The sequence below is a fragment of the Corvus moneduloides genome, chromosome 1 (assembly GCF_009650955.1).
Source record: "Corvus moneduloides isolate bCorMon1 chromosome 1, bCorMon1.pri, whole genome shotgun sequence".
Lineage (NCBI taxonomy): Eukaryota > Metazoa > Chordata > Aves > Passeriformes > Corvidae > Corvus > Corvus moneduloides.
The window spans coordinates 78,515,906-78,540,001 of NC_045476.1; the positions used below are offsets into that span (position 1 = coordinate 78,515,906).

At 41.2% G+C, this 24,096-nt stretch overlaps 1 protein-coding gene across 2 annotated transcripts in view; it reads right to left on the reverse strand.

Annotated features, from left to right (window-relative positions):
* The window catches only part of CDH20 (cadherin 20), a 118,765-nt gene extending 102,929 nt beyond the window's left edge, over window positions 1–15,836 (reverse strand). The window contains exon 1 of one of the 2 annotated variants that reach the window (XM_032117203.1): window positions 15,518–15,836. The gene's annotated coding sequence lies outside the window, so the exon portion shown is untranslated. Of the gene's footprint in view, window positions 1–6,794; window positions 8,039–15,517 lie in introns of those variants that run through there. The other variant, XM_032117212.1, reaches the window with a different exon arrangement.
* Window positions 15,837–24,096: the final 8,260 nt, after the last annotated feature.

Below are 24,096 nucleotides of genomic sequence, written 5' to 3' on the forward strand. Positions count from 1 at the left end.
CAAAGGAGAAGGTGGTGGGGTTTGCAATGGTCATTAGTTTTCTGAGGAGGTTATTGCCAAAGTCTCAGCCTGGTTTCCCAGAAGGTGCAGCTTCCTGCTGGCTGCTGGAGCTGATAGAAAGGTGAAAACTTCACAGATTGTCACAGGGAGCTGGAGATGATAATGCACTGGAAAATTGCATCTGTTCCATGTGTAAAAGCAGTCCAAGTCCAGCTTTGAGCACTTGCCTACCTATCACAACATTTCAAAAGGGCCTGTTGCTTTATTACATGCTGGGACAATACATAGCATAACCTACTTCATCAATGAGCGGCTATTTTTTCTTTTCTGATTAACATCATGGAACCTAGAGGTTATTTTCAAACAGGGAAGCACAGAAGAGAGGTTATCAATGTGTTTTGAAACATATAAGTGGGCAAATATGCTGTTAGAGATGCAAGGATGCTCAGGAAACATTTAAAGGCTATTGCACACCTTCAGGTTACATCAGGAAAGAAGTACAAAAAGGAAGGGACATGCCACTTTTCCAGCCTCTTGTCTTTGTATTTCTACAGGCTGCACAAAACAGTACTTCTACATTTCAGTTCTGTGGATGAGCTCAGGCTAAAAGCACATGTAAAAGAAAGCCTGCTTTAGGGTCATTATCAAGTAAGACAGGGAAAGAGAAGGCTACGAAAGAGGACAGATATGTGGCAGAACTGCAGTGTAAGGATCTAATTTAAACAATCAGCAAAAAATAGCACTAACACATTAGTTGGATGAGTCTTCAGGGGATAAAAATGAGAGGGCAGGACCTCTCACCCTGCATTAGGAGACTGTCATTTTCACTTTCCTTAACTGAGGAATGTTTGGAATTTCCTGCTCTTCATCCCACTGGAAGGGCTCATCTCACTGGGAAAGGTTGATTCCCAAATACTCAAAGCCTTTGGCGTTCATGAAGGAGATTCTTTCATTCTGCCTTTCATGATATTTTTAATTGACACATTTCCCAGAGTTCACTATTATAGAATGCTGGCATTGGAAGGATTTAATATTGAAGATACTCTTCTGCATGAAGGACACTTAGGAACACAAGTTCAGATGACTGGGATTTCTCCAGTCTTGCACACATCCACACCCACACCCACACACAGAGTGATGGCTACAACATCACTACAGCTATGAAGTCTTGATTAGCTAAGATTGTTTGAGAGAAATGTAGCAGTACCTATTATTTTTCCTTTTAGAAGAGATTTAAGATAGAATATTTACTATGATCATACAATTTTTATATCAGATTGAAAACCAGAATTTCCATCTTGCAAGAAGTTATAGCATTTGGCATTTCTCCCAAGTCAGGCTAAAAAGCCCAAATGATGCAATTTATCTTTCCATGGGGTTTTTAAAAATCAGTTTAAAAAGGCAAAAACTTTAACATCTATGTTATGATATGGGTCATCTTGAAGTTTTAGAAATAAAATGTTTAGTGTTAAGGAGCAAGAGGGGTGTGGTGATCTTGCTCCTTCACTCCAACTGTAGATGGCCACAACTGGGAGCTGATATTCCTGACCCACTTGTCTCTATCTACCTATGGATCCCTCTTCCCAGCCAGAATTAGAACCCCATCATGCATGAGAATCTCATGGTGCAGCTGTTCCCAAGATACTTCACACCAATGCAACATCTTATCCCAATTACAAAATATATATGCCAGCCAGATTTTCCTGTGAAGCATTTTACTAAAAAGTCTATTTTCCCTACGAACATGCTCAAATTTAATGAACAACAGAAAAATACTTAACTGGACACTTTAGAGATCAAACCTAGTTGTTTTATTACACCTTGCTTTTTGAATCCTTTGAGTGGGACTATCAAGGCAGAATATCAGGTAAGAGGACTAGTATCAAGCTAGAATCTCAGTGTGATGTGTAAATAAGAAGGGGCTTTGAAAAGCATTTTAGACGAGTCCTTCTTCACAGCCTCAAGTTTAAAAAGTATGTTTTATAAGCAACACTTTTCATAATTCTTTTCATAGCAATATTGATTTTAAAAATTATTTTGCACCTGGAAATCAAGAAGCACACTGCAACACTTTTCTATAAAACTTTTAATAAGGTAGAGACCTCATTGGGAATCTGTGCAAGGTCTGCCATGATGGATCGAATGACCAAGCCAGAGGGTGGTGAGGTCATCTTTGTAATAGAAGAGTAACACTAAATTCTTAAAAAAAAAAAAAAATCAGAGACAATCAAGCAATCAAAAATCTGTTGCTTACTACAAAGAAAACTCAGGCCCTCTTTGAATGAAATGTATTCTCGTTTCACCAGCATAACCCCATTGAAACTAGTGAGCTTGCATTACTGTATTAAAGAGTGGAGTAACAAAGACACGTGCCATGTTGTAAAAGTTTTTTACATCTTTCTTTGAAATATTGACATGGCTCATTGTCCCAGACACCAGTCTATCCTTAGACAGTAAATCCTGGATCTTTAAGATAGATAGATTGTAATTAGAACTAAAACATGGCCTATGGGGAAAGATCTTTCCCCACTTAAATCACATTGTTTTCACTGCTGTACTGGAGTAAATGGTATTTTTATGTATGTGTCCAGAAGAGAACCCAACTGCAATATTTCTTCTCTGCTGCTGAAATATTAGCATTAAAAAACCAGTATTTTACAAAAGTCATATACACACAGTGCTTCCAACACAATCAATTTTGTTGGAATTATTTTACACCATCCTTCATGCTTGAAATTATATCCGTTCCTTTGTGGAATGTTTGAAAACTTAAAAAATTCTGAAGTTATTTGAAGTAAGATTCAACAGTATATTAACTGGTAAAAATCAAAATATTCCTTTTTCTCCCCAAGCCCAGAAGAATTAATTTTTTTGCCACTAAAGAAGAACAGGCACCCAACTTTTGAACAGGAACTGACCTAATATTTCTGAGAACCCTGTATGCAATTAGCTTCTTGTAAGAGCCATCTTTCAAGCAGTCTTTTTCTCCAAAAGCTGCTCATGAGATCCAGCAAAATTAGGATATTAATAGAGAACCATTTATCAAGCTCGATGGGTTTGTTAGAGGCACGCCTGTCTAGTTAACCAACACTGTTAGGGTATCTTTTAAAGCAGAAGATACCATTAAGGGCCTCCTTATTTCTACTCCAGGTTTTTCACAACAGTGTGTCTCCAGCAATGGAAGCAATGCTGCCCTAGGAAGTAGTGGTCAGACAGGAGAGGGTCTCCCCAGAAAGGGAGCCCTCCTTGGCTATGGGGTGGTGTGGCGGCCTTATCCCAAGATGTCGCGATGTCCAAAAGGACGCCTGGTACAGCGGGGTGTGCGCCTGCACCCCTTGGTGCTGTGAGCATGTGGAATCACTGGTGGGTGTCCAAAGCAAAGAGGGCTGCTGCCCTCCTCATTCCAGGGACTGCAGCCCATTCCTCAGAAACTCTGGCCTAGGCTTAAAAGAGGAAAAGGGATGGTGAATTGGGATGGCAAATTCATGGTATGGGATTGGCAACAAGGGGGCTGGCACAAGTGTTTGGTTTCTTTCTTGCCTTTCTCCTTCAGCCCACACTGTTCTCTGGGCTTGTTCTACCTTCCCTCTGCCTTGTTTTCAACAGCATTTTGGCTTTTTAGATTCATTCTCTTCAAGTAAAATATAATTTTTTTTTTTCACCAGAAACATATGAACTTTAACATTTTCCAGGAAAATATTTCTCAGATCAGGGCTCTTTCTTGTGACTTTGAGACACAGATCACAATCTTGACCTCTTCATTACTAAATATGATTGCTCTGACAGGCCTTTTGTCTGAGCATTTTCTAAAGGCTTTGGTTTCCCTCTAAAACATGATGATTTTGAAATCTAAGCTTTGACAAAACAGAACTGTTATCTCCCAGCTCTGGTATTTGGACTGCAAACACTTCAATGGAGCATTATGCCCTAAGTGTTTGTACTGCGGGGGGATCTGCATATTACCTAGCACCTGCAGGCACTTCTAAACCATAAATTATAACTAATAATAGAACTTTTACGTTTGTCTGGTGATTCAGTCTCAGAAACCTAAACCTTATGTACCTCCTCAAGCACTCAGATCCCTGTGTGGACAAAAGCTACAAAATCCCTGTTGTATCAGCAGATTCGAAGCTAAACTCAAACGCTGCTCTTATCTAGGTGTATAATTCCATCAGATTGTGAAACTTTGGCTTTGGCAATAGAGTGTCTAACAGTGGCAGAAGTTGTGCTAAGGCTGGACACTTATCCCACCCCATCTCCGCCTCCTTTTTCACCCAGACTGGCTTGGCTGTGCCTGCAGCACTCATTTACTGACAGCAGTACTGCACAAGTTTCAGATAAAGGAGCACCATTTTTTACAGTCCTATTCCTTAAGCATTTAATGTCACATCTGTGATTTTTTTCTAGTTCCAGGGTTTTCTATAAGACAGGAACATGGAGATTATCTGATCAACTGATGTTGACAGTACCCCACACGTGGCAGAGGACAAGAGGATAAAACACTGTAAACACTCTGAACACTGCATCTTCCCCCTGTCTCTTTTTACTTCCCGTAAACATTACTGGAGACGAATGTACTGCAAAGTCATAAATAAAGTATACTTGTCAGAAGCTATGATCTTAAAATATTCTAAGGGTTTGTTTGTGTTGTCTTCATAAATTGTTTATTGGTCAATATGGACAGAATTTGCAAATGCATCCTCCTTTGCAGTTCACTGATATTATCTCCATTCTAAATACTTTCATCTAGTATTAAGCTTCCAAAAAACACCCACTTCCTACCCTTTCTTCATTGGTGGGAAATTTTCTAAAGCTAAACATTCAACTATGCAGCATTACGTTACCCTGTGTTTCTTATCTTTAAGGAGATGGTGAGCATTAAAGGACAGTATGATTGTTAAAGTTACTGTCAGAGGTAGGGCTGTGCAGCTGCGGCAATGCTTTTTAAGTGGTCTCCATTTACACAGTAAAACAAATCAGCAAAGAAAAATCTCTGTAGAAAATGAGTTTCTAATTTATATTTTTACTTCCCTATGTCATGTGATTGTTCTTCAAGTAACAGGCCAACACTGTGAAATGGTACCCTGGGGAGTAAATTATTACAGAAAAAAGTTTATCAAAGCAGTGATTTCAGTGTCTGAATAGCCCATGATCATACAGAACAGGAGAGATCTCTTTAGCCGGAGAAGACACCAACCTTTAACACAGAAAACAGACTTTCTTCTAACTCTCCTGGAGCCCTGAAATTCAGGGTGGTCTTCCAATAAAATAATCATCTGGCATAGGGTGATATTTTAAATGAGAAGTTAAGTGGTTCAGTCCCCTCTAGATAGTTCCTAAAGAGGCAAAAAAAGGACTAGTAGACCTAAAAATGCTTTTAAATGCATGTAATGGTTGATAGATTGGCTATTTACAGATAGTAAGTCAAATCTGTTATGACATTTGGTAATTGCCTCTTCAATAAATAACTTGGTAAGTTCCCAGAGAAAAGAAGGCAGTTTATCTCAGAATAAAAACAGTTTTGGTCCACCAACTCTTTGAGGACAATTTGGTAGGTAACTGTAACTACATGGGGAATTTGGATGCTCAGTGATCATTAAAAATAATAGGAACTTAAGTGCCAGATCCTACAGCAGTTTCAAAACTCTTAGCCATGCTTTCCTGGGACAATTACTTTTTGCCCACTGCAAAGGTATTAACACTTAGATACTCAGAAAAGAAAGAGAAAAAACTGCATAAAACCCCAGTGTCAGATGGTCATCTACGAGCATTTTACTGATGTTTTGCTAAATTGACACAATGAAGAAGAAAACTTTTTTTAAAAGTTTTATAGAAAATTATAAGGATGCCTTAAAATTTATTTTTGATACTGTAATTAATGATGCTTCAACAAAACAAGGACTTCATAGCCAAAGGGTTGATGGACAACAGGATTGAAGTGGTAACAGATTTTAATCAGAATGCATTTTTTGAGGCTGGGAATTTGTAGTAAAAAATTAGCACCTAGCTGCCACACAAGCATATATGTATGTTCTGCATAAACAAGCTGTACAGCTCAGTAAGGGATTACAGAGGTAATGCAATGGAGCTCTTTCTCCCAAAGGTGAGAAACAAATGAGGTGGAGATAGCAAACAGTAGTAGGGAAAAGTTATTAGCTATACTGGGTATCACTGCTGTTAGCCAAGGTTGATTCATTGCCTCACTAACAGTGGTCTATTTAGCAGGTTGTAATACAAATGAGTCTTTAATGGGAGCTCCTTTTCTTGCACAGAGCAGCAGGACAACAAAAGAGGGCACTTGAAGAGCTACATGGGCCAAACAGGCAAGGAAAACAGACGGGCCGAGACTGACAGCTCAGTATTGAGCTGTGCTCTTTTCCTTTTTTTCTTTGCTTCCATTATCTCTTCCACACATTTGAATCTAGCATCCAGTTCCTTAGTCCTCCACTTCATGCTGAGATGTACCATGGGCACAAGACAGCAGGAGCCCACCTGGAAGAGTGGATCCTCCACCACAGTGTATTTAACACAGTGCCCTTAGAGGCACCACTGAGCTCACCCTCATGAGGATTCACCTTTCCCAAGTCTATACTACACAAAGAAGGTTTAGCCATGGTTCAGACCAACATTTCTATACAATGGTTACATTTTGTATAGAGCCCTTCTATCTACAACACACTGCCGACAGACACCTTTCTCTTGGCATATTGATGAGCTACGACCTGAAACCACATGCAAACCTAGGAATATGATTTTTTTAACACCCCCCTCCCCCCGCAATGTTCTTTACTCACCCCGGAGACTTCTTGTGGGATCCAGATGCTGTTATTCCAATCTCTATCTGTTACCACAAACTCCTCTGCTTTCTGCAATGCTCATTTACAACCCTGTGGAACAGTTATTTGCCTTCTTTTTGTATTAGTCTCTATCTGAGCCAGAGCCAAATTCTATACTTGCCGCCTATCAGATCTATCCTTTTTTGTCTCTGTTACTGTATGAAGACATTTGTAATTTCTTCCTGTCTGCCTCACTATACAAATCCTGTTTTCTTGCCCTCCTGCAGCTTCTTTCTCTGTTCAGTCTCCTCAAGGTTTTGTTGCTATTATCATCGTTTTCTCTCAGCATGCTCTCTGTCCTCTTGAAGGCTGGTTTGACAGATCCTCTCTTGTCATCTGCTTGAAGGCTGATTTCAGCTCTTCCTTGCAGCACTGTGCCTAAGCGCCTCCTCCGCTACAAGTGTTTAATGTGGAGCTTGTTCTTCCAGAGCTGCTCCTCATGGCCCTTCCTCCTGAGGAGCATCTCCAAGACAGAAGGTGTACATGGCTGTGGGCCACAGAGCCGGTCTGATAATGCCAACAGCTGACTGCTGCCTTTCCAACAGGCCTGGCAGCCCTTCCCCTTGTCATTATCAAGGACGTGCACTAGTCATTTTACAAGATCTCCTCTGGGTGTCCATGGGGTGCGCAGAAAAGATGATGTTTAACCTTGCTATTAGAATAAATTTACCAGCTTGTGCTCACTCTTCATGCATTCTTTGCATGGAGACTGTCCATTTCCACATTCTGAAGGAGACAGAGCAGCAGCTCCTCTCAGGAGATATGGTAGTTGTTTGCTGCGTGCAGCCCTCCTCTGACATTGAAAGAAACTGAGTGTCCAATTAAAACACAGACACCACTGATACACAGTCTTCCCATACTTCCCTTTCTGGGAAGGCATTTACCACTCCTTCATAGGTCTTTCACAAGGCCTGCAGATTTCCTCTTTATTTCTCGACTCTCTTCCTTAAAAACATATTTTTGCTCTGAAGCCTTAATATATTACACCTGCAGGTCAAGTAATACATAATATTTACTTTAATGGTTAATGTCCTCCAGATTATGCATGGATTGGAGGATGCTTGGGGCAAAACTTCAAATTTTATTTGAAGGGAAATGCTTCTTTTCATTAAGAAAGCTCCCCTTTCCAGAAGTCAGTCTTCTAGTTCACGCAGAGAGTCACTATAACTTCACCCGTTAAAACCCTTCTCTCCTCTTCAAAAGTATCTTAAAATTAAAAAATAGACTAATTTCAGCAATAGGCTAAGCACATAGAAAGTACTCCTAATCTAGTGAAGTACCTATATTATTCTTAAGAGATTTGCCAACTAGCGATCTACTACTGCTATTTTAATTTATGTTACATCGTGATTGCCATTCTAAATTAAACTCATACAGGCAAGAAAATTTATAGTTAAGCCTTTCCCTCAATCCTTAACTTTCTTTCCTGTAACAAAGTGGCATATTGCAAGGGCTTTAACTGTGTCTCACAATACCTAGGCATGTACAAAGGTTAATTACTGTGTTGGATGTGAGTGACAAGGTTTTGGTAGCTGTGAGGCTACAGGGGTGTTTATGTGAGAAGCTGCCAGAAATTTCCCCCATGTCCATTACAGCCAATGTCCACTGGCTCCAGGATGGACCCACTGCTGGCCAAGGCTGAGCCCATCAGCAACAAAGGCACCACCTCTGGGATAACATTTAAGAAGGGCAGAAAAAGCAACAGCAGCCAGAGGGGAGAGTGAGAACATGTGAGAGAAACAGCCCTGCAGACACCAAGGTCCGTGAAGTAGGAAGGGAAGGAGGTGCTCCGGATTCCCCTGCAGCCCCTGGTGCAGACCACGGTGAGGCAGCTGTGACCTTGCAGCCCATGGAGGACCCCACACTGAAGCAAGTGGATGCCCAAAGGTGGCTGTGACCCCATGGGAAGCTCACACTGGAGCAGGGTCCTGGCAAGACCTGTGGATGGGTGTAGAGTGCCCATGGTGAAGGCAGCCTATGCTGGCAGGATTTGTGATTGATCCTGCAGGGGACCCACACTGGAGCACTTCATGAAGAACTGCAGCCCATGGGAAGGACCTGCGCTGGAGGAGAACTGTGTCCTGTGGGAGGGACTCCATGCTGGAGCAGGGGAAGAGTGTTAGGAGTCCTTCCTGTGAGGAAGAAGGAGAGGCAATGTGTGATGAACTGACTGCAGCCCCAATTCCCTGTCCTCCTGTTCCACAGGGAGGTAGAGAAATTGGGAATGAAGCTGAGTCTGGGGAGAAGAGCTGTGTAATAAATGAAATTGATTTCCCCAGCCTGAGTCTGTTTTGCTGGTAACAGTAATTGGTGGAGAACACCCCCTGTCCTCATCTTGACCTGTATTCTCATTGTATTTTGTCTCCCCTCTTCAGCTGAGGGAAGGGATAGAGTGGCTTTGGTGGGCACCGGGGTCCAGCCAGAGTCAACACAATTACACAGACTCATTTTTTACCTTTGATTTGCTAAAAGGAATCATGTAGAAGAATTCAGCTGCAGTGTGCTCTCTATTTGAAAACTGTTAGCACCTCTTGGAATATGCTGTCGGGCGCTGCATAGTCCAACAGGGCAAACCTACACAATTCAGTGAGTGCTTGCTCCATTGGGCATCTGCACAGAAGCAGGAAGGGCATCAGTCCTTCTGAAAAAAGTAAAATAATTTACAGAAAAGCCTTATTAAGAAACAAATCCACATGTTTTCTCTAGGGGCCCCATGGCAGCCCTATCCAGCTCTATTCCTTCCCTCTTTAGTGAGGACATGGACAGAAACTAATTGCATGGGCCCACAAGAGCATCTCAGTGCTCTCACTGCTAGAAAAAACAGGAGATGACACAGATGGCAAAAAGGAGAAAACCAAGAGGGAAATTCAAAAAGCATTTCAGAAGGAACCTATAACCCAAACGTGTGTTTCACTGGTTCCAACTTAAGCTTGGCTGGTTGTGGTTTGGGGTATCAACCCCTGAATACCCAGGTTTTTGAAGAGCCATTACTAAAATCATCACAGTCAAACACTTTTAACATACAGAATTGCATTTAGTAGTGTACCTTGAATTTATTTCTTAGCATATGAATTTCAAAAAGCATATGCTTTTCAAAGCACAACAAGTAGTTTAAAAATTGGAACTGCCTGTGACTGCATGAAATGCTCCTTTCATCCATTCATTCTCTAAATGAGGACCCCAGTCAACTCCTTCACAACAGTTACGGTTTCTCAAGTCTGCAAACACTTTTCAAATGTGGGCTCTATCTTTTGGAATGCCATCAAGACATGCTTGGTAGTGTTGTAGCTGGTGAATTTTTAGTGTTTAACTTTCAGATGAAATGTATGTAACTATGTTAAAAATTCCTCTGAAAAAAGTAGGTCTTATACATGCGTTGCTGTCAGTTTTCACAGTTCTATCCTTGTTTTAATTACCCAAGGCATTCTGATTACAGAGCTACAAAGTAATCTATTTAAAGCTGGGTTTTAGAGTGATCTAATGGGCACAAAAACCATATGGAATTAGAAAACATTTACTTCTCTTCCCCTTCTTATATTGCCAAATATGTTTAAATCAAACTTGTTTTAAAAACAAATATTCCCAGGGTAAGGACTTTCATATCAACTTCTGGTTGTTTCTGTTGAATTAGAAACCTCTGGCAATTTTTTTGCCTACTGAAATGTAAATGATGACATATCGTTAACTAGCAGCATTACACCACTAAAATACTAGGATGTGTCTTGCTTGCCTCAAACTTCCCTTTCCTTAAGTGCAATGCCTTAGAGGCAGCAGTGTTTAAATGGTACAAAGTACTCTACTAGCACCAGCCTGAATCTTTATTTAGGAGAACAAGCTTCACATTCTTCCCTGCTGACGCAGTATATGGGCATGTTCGGCTCTTCCATAAAACACACTCATACACTATTTCTGTCTAACCCAAGGTACAGCACTGACATGACAGATTCATGTTCCCAGCTGTGACATAAGGGCTCTTTGACAATACCACAGTGAAAGCCCTATTAAGAAAACATGTGCCGGACAGTGCATCTGATGCAGTTAAATGCTATAAAAGATTTTCCAGGTGTTAATGAGTTACGCGAGTAGAATGAAAATGAGGCGGATCCATGCACTTGGAAATTCTCAAGGAGCAGGACTCAGGCTCTCAGAGAGACGGACAAACAGTGCTTTATAAGCACCATGGGCCACGCTCTGCACCTGACCACACGAGGTGATGAGCGACCCCGACTATTCACTGTTCATTGAAGATCGTTTGCATGGGAAAAGACAGACTTTCATGTCTTCCTGCAGTTTACTACATCCTTTTTACTTTGCTCTATTTGGGAAAAAGCACTAGCTATTTTCCCCTTCTTAAGCATTTTTTTTTGTTCTAAAGAGAAGGAAAACATTATGCCTGTTGCTTCATTTCTTGTTTTTAGTTTTATGAAGGATTCAGCTTGACCCAGTATAGATAAGACGCTGTCATTTAGTTCGTGTTAAAATATCGCTACTTAGAGTTTGTTTTAAAGGACAGACATACAGTCTGTTGCATATTTTGAAACAGCAGTGGTCAAAAATTTTCAAGACAATGTTGAGGCTTAATATATATTCTTTTAAGATATGTATAAAATCCTGTGTATGGGCTGCCCTGAGAATTTCAACCACTGATACTTCAAAGTACGTGCATATGTTATTTTATACAACAGCTGCCTACAGGAGAATTGTTTATTTATATAATCTGTTTACTTGATAAAAGATTGTTTAATTTCTTTAGCATGTGTGAATTTTATGGTCATTCTCCCTGAGGACATAAGTTTTATCTACATCTGGCAGGTAGAGTGAGGGAAGGCTGCAATGCAGATTTTTCAATGCTTTTGTGACCACAATCTCAGTCTTAATCCTGGCATACAACTGTATCTAGGGGAAAAAAAAGATAATTTTGTCGCCATGCTAATTTCAGCCTGATTTTCTGAAAAGGGGAAGCACCCAGTAATACGAGAACCAATGGAGTGTGTCCTCTCAGAAGTTAACTTAGAACCACCCATTTTATTTCCCACAGAAAAGTCAGTACTATTTTATCTTTCGTTTCCAATCTAAAATCCCAAGTTGTCTACCCACTCTTCCCCTGCCCCAAGAGAGTTACTTAAATTAACTTGGAGAACAAAATTTTCTTAAGGGCGTAAGAAGACTAGGTGGAGAGAACAAGCAAACCAGTGTAATAACACATTGATTCTTGAAACTCATGTCTTAAGCGTTAAAATTCCTCTGGCTTGCCAGGTGTTCTGTGCAAATGTTGCATTCATACAATGTAGTATCTGACCATTTAACCATATGTCAAACAATCTCTGCTATGACAACCAGATGTAGACATTGCCATGGAATTAAATTATCATTTTATTAATTACCCTTTAATTAGTTGATACAGGAGAGAACATGCAGTAATTTAGTCATAATTGGCCTGACTGAGACTCAATACTTAAAGGGATGGAATCTGTTTGTGAGATTACTTGTTATGAATAACAATTATGTCTGTGACAATGCAATTTTATTATGAAGATGTACTGTGCATTTCAAATATTGTAAGTTAGTATTAAGGATAGGTATAAGATAGTATCCAGGATTTTACCTACAATTTGATGAAAAATATTTTCCTTGAATAAAAGTGTATAATCCTCTTGTATTTTGCTGCACATGTTATAACAATGCAAGAAAGACCTCTTACCAAACTCACCGTGATGACCAAAATGTGTTTCCAATACACTTTATTATAGAAATGAGGAGCCACTTGCACTTCAGACTCATCTCAAAATCTTTCTAGCAATCTTCAAATTATTCTAGACTTTAACATGATATTCATGCAAGGGGCACACTACGCAATTTTTTTGAAGCATTCTTTGACAAAACATAATCAGAAACTTGAGCAGAGTCTCTTATGTGATCACTTGTCACCACATTTTTTTGATTTTTGTAAGAAAGTGGAACATCTCTAGGTTTCTCGGACGACACAGGTGCAAATAAAGTTTGCAACATCCCCCTTTAGACTGTAGCAGTAGGTAAATGTCTTGCAGACATTCTTTCACCACAGATTGCTGTTAAATCAGGAATACTCTTCACAGACTGAATATTGAGTATCACTGTAGTAGGACAGAGCACATTCAACAGCTTAATAAAAATGCTCGTAAAGTGGATCTTAACATTGGCCCTTACATACCCAGTTGTTAAGAGATGTTTTTGCCATTCTGGAGCCATCATTCTGTCCTTGCTCTTCTAAGCTCTATGACCTGAGAGAAGACTGCAGTGTTTTATATTAGTTTTGTTCTGTTAGATGGACAACGTGCCTCATGTTTTTGCCTCTTGTCTTTCCACAAAAATCTCAGAAAGTGCAGGTCAAAACCTTCAGCAAATGCAGCTCCAACAAAAATCTAACAAACTACTTTACCTTTCAGAGCTGAATGAAAGCTCCGTCCTTTTTTTTTTTCTTGCAATGGGTAGCTCCTAGTTTCCTACATGTGCAGTGACAGAAATTATACTTAACTGAATTATTTTTTAAACCTTGACCAATTACAGGATGTTTATTTATTTATTTATGATGGATGTGCATGCTATATAGATGTTTCCAAGCCAAATGAGTCTTTCATGTAACTGTTGTAAAGTCAAGAGAGTTATACGAATGGGAAGACTGTTTCCTTTACAATTAGACTTTGAGAAATTCTTTTACCTTGCTTAAATGCCTACGGACTGCTTTCGAAGTTGGTTTTTCTTTTTCTTTTCAAACACAACATCATTCCATCCTTTCTGATGGTTAATTCACTTATATGCTTCTTTAACACGAATGTGTGCATATATATGGAAAAACATGCAATACAGGAAAGCAAAACACCTTTTGCCTAGGGTGCCATCTTCCAGTTAATATCAGTAAGTCATATTCTGTTGCTTATAAGTGCATCTTGCTCGACAACTTATCACCACCTCCAGTACAAACGCTTGCAGGTTGTATCTGCCTGCTGTGTCACAGGGAATAGCTAACACAGTGTAACAAGAGATCATTTCATTAGATTACCATGAAAGAATCACCGCTGCAAGGAACTTGAGCTGAACAGGGACACAATCACAGTGTTAAAAACTCGAAACAGTTTACCATTAAAGCCTTGTGTGACTGCTTGAGAAATGTCTTAGAGCAGCACAAAAGCTGGCACCATTAGCTTTCATCCCTGCTGAGTTGGCAATAAAGTGCACACATAAGTAAAATGCATTAATTGGTATTAGTCAATCTAGTTAAGATGTTCTTTCCCCAGGCATCTTCAGATTTCATTTTCATAAAATAGGATTTCTTTAAGTCTCATAATTTGATTTTGTCCAGCCCAAAATAATATTGACACAGTGGCAGCAAAAGCACAATTACACCCCAGCTTTACAAAGGTGTTCTCTATCTAAATAGACTGGGACCCACGTGCTCCCAGTCTCACACACACACAAAAAGAAAAAGCAACCCTCGTGAAAAAAAACTGCGGAAGAGGAAAAAGTGATACATTTTCCTATCATTTCCCTATGCTGTTCTTCCTCCCTTTCCCCCGCATTTTTCCTACTGTGCACTACTGATTACTGCACTTTAAGATCAGAATAAACAATTAACTGCCTAATTATTCCGGTCACACCAAGCCACAATGAAATCTTTATTCAGTGTTTACAGCAATCTTTGGCAGAGACTGTCTTGCTGTTTTTAAACCAAGAAGAACTGCTCCCTTTGGCTCCCTTCAGCATCAGCTGCCTGGGTTTCAGAGCTGGATGCCAATAATCAGCCTCCTTTTTCTCTTCCAAAGTAGCTATTTTTTTTTAAGGGTGAAAAGACCTATTCTCATCAACTCCCCATATATTCTGCCTGATTTATGTCCCAGCCACTGGGGCTCTTCCTTCCGTATCTTTTACCATTTGTGTGCCCCCGCAGCCCCTCCGCGCCGCTCCCGCAGCGCCCGCCGAGCCCCGGAGCCCCCGGACACCCCCGGACGCTCCCGGACGGGGGGGCGCTTCTTCCTCGGGAGCCCCGGCGAGGGGGCGGCAGGCGGGGGGGGATAGTTTCCAGCTCCGGCTGTACAGCATCCGCACACATCCACACACACACACCTTCTCCCATAGTTATTTCTCGTTCTGCCGAAATCCTCGAGGCGGCTCCCCGCCCCGGGAAAGTTGGAGGCAGACGCTCCACGCCCCCGGCGGCTCTTTCTGCCCCCTCTCCGTCTCTCTGACCTGCTTCTCTCTCCCGATGGGCAGCCGCGCCGCCGGGACGCTCCGTGCCCCGCTCCGCCCTGCCCTGCCCGGCTCTGCCCAGTCCTGCCGCCGCAGAAGAGCACTTGCGGAGCGGGGAGAAGCTTGTCCCAGCCAAACTCCAGAGCGACCCGGTGTGGGCTCGTTCCGTTCCCCACCGCCTCCTCCTCGCCCTCTGACTGCGGATGGACAGCCAGGGAAAGAAGAAGAAAAAAAAAATAGAAGGAACAACTAAGATCAAAAGAATACTAAAAACCTAAGGAGAAAAAGAAGAAAAAGGAGAAGAGAGAAAAAAAAAAAGAAAGAAAGGAAAGGGGAAAAAGAAGAAAGAAATAAAGGAATCAAAAATAAAGAAAAAGAGAAAAGAAAAAGGGGAGGAGGAAAGAGGGGGAAAAGGGAAAAAGCAGAAGAAAAAGTCCGCGAATGAGAGGTCGGGTTACCTTGCAGTGTGGAGGAGCTCCCGACTGCCTTCCTGGCGACGGGACTTCCCTCCTCCGCCGGGTGCGCCCCTCACATCCCCGCGCCGCCCCGTTCCGCTGCCGCGGAGGGAGCTGCCACTCGCTCCTGTCTCCGGCTGCGGAGAGAGGCTCGGGCTGGGGGGGCTGCGCGGCCGCAGGCAGAGGAGGAGGAGGAGGAGGAAGCGGAGGAGGAGGAAGCCCCACAGCCGCCCCGCTCCCCGGAGCTGCCCGCTGGAAGTGGCCGCCGCTGCCCCCGGCTCGGCTGCCCGTGGCTATCGCGGCGGCTCTAACGCTGCCGCGGGGACCTGCGGGAGGCGATTGGTGCCGGGGAGCTGCGCCCCCCTGCGCCGCCCCCCGCCCTCCTTCCCGGGGAACCCCCCGCCCCAGCTGCGGCCCCCGGGCCCCACGCAGCCCCCGGCTATGGGAGGGCAACCCCAGGTCTCCCCTCCGCAGGGCTGGTTACATCCCGGGAGGATTCCACAACGCACCACATGGGCTGCGAGAGGATGGGCTTCCGAGGTAGACCAAAAGTCATACCGGAGAGGCGAAGCGCTTCTTTATTTAGCAAAAAGGGTACAAAGATGAAAGCTGAATTTCTTTGGAAGGCTCGATTTTAGTTAATGAACATGCTGAGACTAATGTCAGAGCTGCTTTTATGAGGGCAAACAGTAGAGTTTCCTGGAGGGTTTGTGTAAGACTTTGGAAAAACAACCAAATAATAAAGGGATTTTACATCCACTTTTAAAGATCATTTTAGTGTTCATAAAAGCTGTCAGGCTTGCTGAAATACTCCCCATCCGCAGAACAACAGCTGCAAAGGCAGTGGCAGGACAAGGCATCCTTTCTGCCAACTAATTCATCTCAATCTTGACCTGAAGCAACCAGGAGGGCAGGTATTTCTTTTTCACCATTCCTGTGCTAGCCTTCATCTTTCTGCACAGAATGGGAAGGCAGCAAACTTGCACCAACTTTGATGATGTGTATGTGTGAAAAAGAGAGGGAAACTTGTCCACTTGGGTATGAGAAGGTTATTACCCCTCTAATAGTTCCCTGTAGTAATAACTCCTTTTTGCTGCTAGCACAGAGCCCATTCCCTGTTTCAGGTACATTGGTAAATCTCAAACAACTCCTCTAAGCTCGGAGCAGAGTTGTGCCCCATCAATCTGTGGCCAAGCCAGTGACTGGCAAAAGGAGACTCTAAATCTCCTTATCGATTACCTGGGACACTGCCAGTCCCTCAACAATTAGATCTTGAGATGAAGATTCAGATTATACAGTCAAGATTTGTTGTTTTGGGTGGGTTTTTTTTTTTTTCCTCTCCAGATTTGCACTAATGATTATTTGCAGAACTAAGGTCTCACTGGCTAGTTTTCTGGCCCTGCATTTTTCATATTGATCGCAATGTAGTCATTTCAGCATTACAGAAGAAAAAGGGCAGTCAGATCTCTGGAGAGAAGTTGTTGGAAGTTTGAATGCTGGCAAAGTGCCCAAAACAAATGATGAATTACAGCTATGATAAATGAATACTTGGATGTGTTGGGAAGCCATACAATATTCTCCCAGTTTCCTCTGTTGCGTGTTCATCTTTGGGCTCATCCTCAGGCTGATGGAACATTTTTAATGTAACAGTTGGAGGAGGCAGGAATGGCCTTTGTCAGCATTATTGGTCAGCCACAGAGACTCAGTGCACTTCTGACAAAAATAAGGCAAAACAGACCCCTTAGTAACACTTTTCCCTAATACTAGGACAGAATACTTGTAATAACCTCTATTACATAAAACCTCTATATTATAATAAATATTTGTAATACTTGTAATACTGAAAGTTATCAGTACACCATTACTGCTTCGAGTCTGACTGCAAGAGCAGTGACCTCTTGCTAGAATTGAGCTGGTTACTGAATAAATTCACTTGCTTCTTGTAGTATATGCACGCATCTCCATTCCTCTGTTTCAACATGGTATACTTGGAATAAGTCTGATTGTAATCTTAAAGGCTAAATAGATGCCACTTGAAAAGTTTGCATTTCGGTTTGAGTGTAATCTATGAATTGGTTTTTTCCCCCAAGCTGGACTGCAGTAGGGGAAAAAAAGTCAGAATAAAATACATATGACAGTTTTAATGGAACGGCAACCCCGGTGGATGCCCTTTGATTATTGCACGTACCAGAGTACCATGAAAATAAAATGCAATATTGTCTATTGTTTAAGTTTATAATTTAGGATTAATATACAGTACATAATGCGGCACTCCTATATGACACAGAAAACACAGGAGAATTCTATGATACACAGAGCAAGCACTAGAACAAATCCATGCATTTAATACATGAACTCCTCAGTTTCACATACACAGCCAAACGGGTTATCCAAACATTGTATTTACTAAAGCAGATGTGGCTACACACTCTAAATTCTGCCTCATGTGCTGTCTTCCTTCACAGGGACACAATTCAGTAATGTGCCTGTGACTTATCTTTTCTGAGACCTGTGATACACAGTAAAATAGGAGGAACTTACATTTTCACTGTCTCACTGTTTCACTGGCTCCCCTCCCCAGTACATGGCAGAATCACACAATCTGAAGAGTGCTCTTCTGTGCCTCTGAAATTGGAGTTGAGAGAATGTGGCAGAGTGTATTCATCAACTCACCTGTCTCAGCACTGCATGTTTTCAACCACCAGGCTTTTCAGGAAAAACGAGAGAAGGTTTCAAACATTCATATGTGAAATGCACATATGAACAGGTGGATGAAGAAGTGTCTCACCTCCTTCCTCAAAAACATAAAATAAAATGACAATTTTAAATTACAAAAATGGAATCTAACTCTTAAACCTTACATGAACCATAAAAATAATTTGTTTAGTCTAGAGAATTTTATTAAGCACAGTTGTGATTAAATATCCTTACATGAAAGAAGTGAATCTTTCCTCTCCAATACTTGATGGTCTCCCTTCCACCATACTATACATAATTCTAAAACCATACAAACAGAATGAAAAAAAATGCTAGAGAATGCAGCATGCTGAGTTGTTTTAAAATTTAGAGGCTTTCTGAGAGATGAAAGAAGCATTTTGCTATCACTGTTTGAACAAGAGAATTTTGTATGCTGCAAGCTATTTACACTGTTCTCCTACAACGAAGACTTTGAAGATGAAGCATTATATATGGATATTGCTTATGTGTTCATATAGTTTTCTGCCTTGCAGGACTGAAACAAGGCATGAGTTACAAGTTACCTAAAAGACAGAGGTGAAGGAACAAGAGAGGAGAAAGCAGGAAAACAACTATTTTCAACTTTTATGTTATTGCATGTCATACAGCAGCTTTTATGTTTGTCCCTTATACCCCTGCCTCACTTTATCCAGCTCTGTTCATCCATATCTGTTCATTTTTCTTCTGACAAAAAAAGAGGTTTTTGATTTTGCAGGTGTGGACTGTGTGTGGTGTCACTTTAGAGGTGGCTGACAAGAAACATTCACTCCTTACAAACACTAGGATGGTATATTTGCGCCAGGAGATGTTGGAGGAATTGATACGATGGAATTTTTGTAGCACCTCTGTGGCTTTTTAAAACAGTGGGTGTTCATTTAACCATTGATTTCCTTTTGTAGTTAATTGCAACCTAAACTGTATTGGTTTGTATTGTGCAATAAATCACGGCTTTTCAAAATACAATTGTTAAGGGCACCATAGAATCTATTCAGGAAGGTGAAAAAGTGAATATTAACTAAAAATGATTCCATATGCCAAATGATAAAATGAATCCACGACCCAAAAGCAGTAAGCTTCCAAAGCAACAAAACAATATTGCACATTGCTGAAGAAGTGACATAGCAAGAGAATGCATATATAACAAGAATAGTGAAAGGAATATGTGCAGTCATAAAGTCACATCCATCTCTGTAAAATGTTACTAAACCAGTAATAGGAATAGCTTTCAAGTTCTCGTGTCCACAGGGAAGAATATCAGCTGTACTTGCAGCCAAGAAAGCCCAGACCGTCACATGCTACAATGGTGAAACTCCTGAATGCTGTACCATCTCTTTGAAAAGCATGTATGCACACAAAATCCAGTGGAGAACTTAATGTGACTAGAGCACAGGACACAAAGAGCTGTGTATGGCTGTGTTTGTTCTGCCACATGTATACAGATGTACCCCAGAACCTCTCATTCAGCAGGCTCCATGACCTTCTCTGTCACATGTTTTTCTTTTGGCCTTCACTCTCCTTTTCTTCCAAGCAACCAGGCCTTGCTCAGGAGTAAGGCCTAATTTGAATCCTTCTCAAGGAGTTACCTGAGCTTACCACTGTCAGAAAATCTTTGTAAAGTTTTCCTTTCTCAGAAGAGAGGGATCCCCTCCCTCTTTGCTCTGCTTCTTTTCTTGTTTTGCCTTACTCAGTCACTCAATACAGTGATTTGTCTCCTCCATTGCTTATGTAGGGTGGGGAAGGCCAATCTGACACGGCTTTCTTCTTAGTCACATTTTCTTCTATATTAATTAAAGAAAACCATATTCAAGCATATATTCAAATCTAGTGGCCGTCTGGAAGCACAACCTTGTTTTGGTGTATCTCATGCTCTTTCAAATAAAGTCTTTTTTTGTCTCTGCCACCTCTTCTTAACCTTAATTATCAGTTTATCATTTTAGTCTTGTTTTAGTCTATTGTTTTTCGAGAGGTCTGTAGGATTCAGTATCTTCTTTCTCAATGGCTGTTCGTAAGGAAGAGACTAAATTGAATATGGACTTCTATTTCTACTAAAAAGACCATTACCATGGTCTACTCCATCAGTATCTTCAGCAGAGTAATTTGTGGTCTGGAGTCACTGAGGAAAATACTCTTTTTTGTCCTGCTGAGAGATGCATCAGCTTTTCCTTCACACTGAGGCATTAAAACTCCACAGCAGAGGCAGGGAATCCCAAGTGTAGGCATCAACTTTAAAGCTCTGGACTTTATTAATTTAGTTTGAAACCTGATTTGGTTTCAAGACAGTAGCAAGAAAGTTCACAGAGTCCTATTCACATCTCAAAATGTCACCTCAGATGGAGGGCACCAGGAGGCTGAAAGTCTCAGAGGGAGCTGCCAAGGAACTGCCGTGTCATCTTGGCCTCAGCCTGGCCTCTTCCTGACAGCACCATTTCATTTTGCTTATTTTTATCAGGGCATGTGGAGTTTCCAAATGAAAACAAATGAAAAATGCACAAAACTGTATTATTACAACTCTACTTACTCTTAACAATTTTTCTCCCACAACATTTCTAATGGGATGCTGATGAGCAGATTTTCTGCTCTTCCAGGCATTTACTAAACCAATTCTGAATATCTCTAACTGCACTACTTAGGTAAAAGGAGGGAATTATTTGCTGTGGTACCTGTACCACAGGATGTGAAGTGTGTACTATGGACAAATCACAGGTAGTGTGCTGGCTGTAAACAAGCAATTGTCAAATTGCTAGATACAGCCTTGTCTGCAGTGAGAGAACTGTAGCTAATGAAGGATTGTCTTCTCGCCATGCATGATGACAGGGGCTAATAGAAAAGAAATAAAGTGAAGAAGGAAAAACACTTCAGATGTCTCTATATGAATAGTAAAAGGAACAGGCTTCTATTGTCAGAACTTAAGTCAGTGATGTCTGTGCTTGGGCTGCTTTTCCTGCTTGCACTGGATGTCACAATACAAAATGCAGCGTAACTCTGATTGCCCAGCACTGTTCATGTTCTCTCTATGGGAACCGAGCAGGGATTTTTCTTTGAATACATCATTTACAGCTTGCTACAGCAATTCTGCAAAGTCAATACATATCCTTAGCACAAAGCAGAGAATGAAGGGCATTATGGAGAAAGAGAGAAAGATGCTACATTGACAGAGAAAGATGAATTCCACTGCACAAGCACATTACAGGTTCCATTCATAGGAATAAAATTACTCTTTCTTTCAAACAGAAAGTCTTTTTCAAAATACATTTAATATAGTTATATTTAAAAATATCTTGTGTGCAGCTTGTATGCCACTACTGACAAACTCTCTGGCACTGAATTATCATATGATTATGTATTGTGCAAAGAAGATCTATTTATTGATTCAAGTCAGATATATTTGCAAGGCAAGGTTTGTAGACACAGGTAATATTTTTTATTAGACCAACTGATTACAATGAAAAGATGGATCAGAAACACAAGCTCTTCGCTGAGTAAAAAAGAGTCTGTTTTTTTTTCCCCTAGGAGCTCAAACTGGCTATATAAAAGATGTTATTTCTCCTGGCAAACTTAGCTGCTGTTACAATCTTAGATCACCATGATTGTTACAATGCTGCTGCTTATGTAATTATAAAATACCTGTATGGGAACCTGGTTACTCCTCTGCGTTATTAGTAGTGCCTGACATGTTTTCACTACTTTATTGGGAATGCATTTAGACAAAATCTTCTTCTGACCACTTGAAATAACCAGATTGGAACCTACAAGCATTGAGGAAGGGTATGGAAGGCAATTTTCAGCCACGGGGTGTCTGTGCTAGAAGAGGTCTGCTAGAAAGCAGACTACCCTTGGGCCTGCAGAAGGTATACCCTCTCACTTCTGTGTCTTATTTCTACAGGTAACAAAAAGAATTAGGAGGTTATCTGCCACCTTTATATTTCCTTGAGATCATGGATCGTGCTGGGAATGTCTTGGAGTCTCCTGAGTGGACTTTAGGACTAAACAGGGAATAAATGAAAGATACAATGAAAGGTAATGTTTTAGATTTTCAATGGGTACTTGCCTTGAGCTTCAGAAATGCATCAGAGCTAGTCAGTTTTCTCTGGGAAGGGAGCAGAGCATGGGAGACTGCTGCGGGACAAAAATGGGTGTGTTGGACTTTGCAAAAATGCCTCTGGATGCTTTGAAGAACACTCCCTGACCTCCTGCAAGCATTGTGGTGGGAAAAATGTCAAGCTGTCAACTACATCAATTGAGAGAAGTTTTAGTCTCATCTCACCCCTTCACAATCCCCACTGACAGGCAAAAATTGAACACATCCCCAACTCTAGAAGAGAGGAATCTATTTGGTAGTGTGCTGCAGGCATGATCTAGACAAATTGCACCTATATTTTATTTGAACCCATCACAATACAACATAACAAGGCTTTTCAATTACCTCAACAAGCTACCAATACAACTTTATCATTTCAATTTTTCATCCGTTTTCTCCAGCTCGGCATTTCTTCTATATATCTCTGTAAATCTCATCAGTTCCAGCCCAGTTTAGGCTAATAAATTTCAGTTACCAGCTCGAGCCTAATGAAAAGGGGAAGCTGGCAGCGAAGAAAGACAAAGGCATGGGTTGTTGCCTCGGGCCTCGAGCTCACCTCTCTGAACAGGGCAGTGGATGGGCTCATCCATCCCCATCAGCTCAGGAATTGGTACGGCACAGGGAAGAGGCAGAGCTGTCAAGTCTCGTTGCACTCAGCAGAGCTGCAGGGTTGGGCCATCCCCAGGAGCAGACCTATTTGTCCCCCTAAAGCAAAATTTAGGCAATGGTTTGAAGCACACCATGCCAGAGCACAGTCTTAGCCGGCATAGCTGGCACAGACCAGAGGTGGGATTCAGGGTTGGGGCTACATATTTTGCCACTGTAACTTTTTTGGTCTTGCAGCATGCTATTCCTTTCTTCAAGGAGGAGGACAAGTTAAGCAGGAAAATACTAATTTGCATATTAGCTGGAAATGCACTGAGATCCCAACAGACAGAGAGAGAGAAAATGAATTTTGTACCATAATTATGTTTCCTTCTAAAAGACACTGATAAAGCTTAAGGTTTTCAAAGATTTTATGTGTACACGGAAAAGGCAAACAAGCTAAAATAATACTGCAAATCAGCAGACATATGTTTATTAATTCTGACTAAAATTTGCCATCTGCAACTGAACATTTTACTAAATAAATCCCATAAAATGCAGATTATTTTAGCTACGAATCTTCATGACACTGCTTTTTAAGTTCTGGTACTGAAATAGCTTCATTGTAAATTAATATTTACAATAAAAGTATGCTCATAAAAGTTCCAAAGCATTTTCTAGTGACACTCTGTTCAACTATTTAGTGATTCAAAGCAAACTCTCCAAGAAAAGCTCCATATCAGTGCAGTACATAAAATATAGACATATATGAAAAATGACAAAGGCAGTATGTTACTGTTGAGGTGACTCTAACTTGATTGCTAAGCTGGTTGAAGTAGCTTTTCATAAATGAAATATGTCCTCAGTTTTCCTAGAGTAGATAGAATAAGAGCAATGTCAACAAAATGTCTCTTCTTTATTTTCCTGTGAAGACATTATTTTCTCTGGAATGTAGTAAAATTCGGCGTTCAGTGCACGTTAGCTAATTCTGAGGCACATGCTCACAAGCAGACACTAAGGGACTAATTTACATGCTTAAAGGCAACTGAAACTTTGTTTTGCATATGTAAATATACCTGCCCAGGGTAAGAAGTGGGCTTTCCAGTGTACCTGTGTGGGAGCTGGGTTTACAGGCTTTGAAAAAACAAAGTCTGATCTGCTATTACTGTCACTGTAGCTGTCA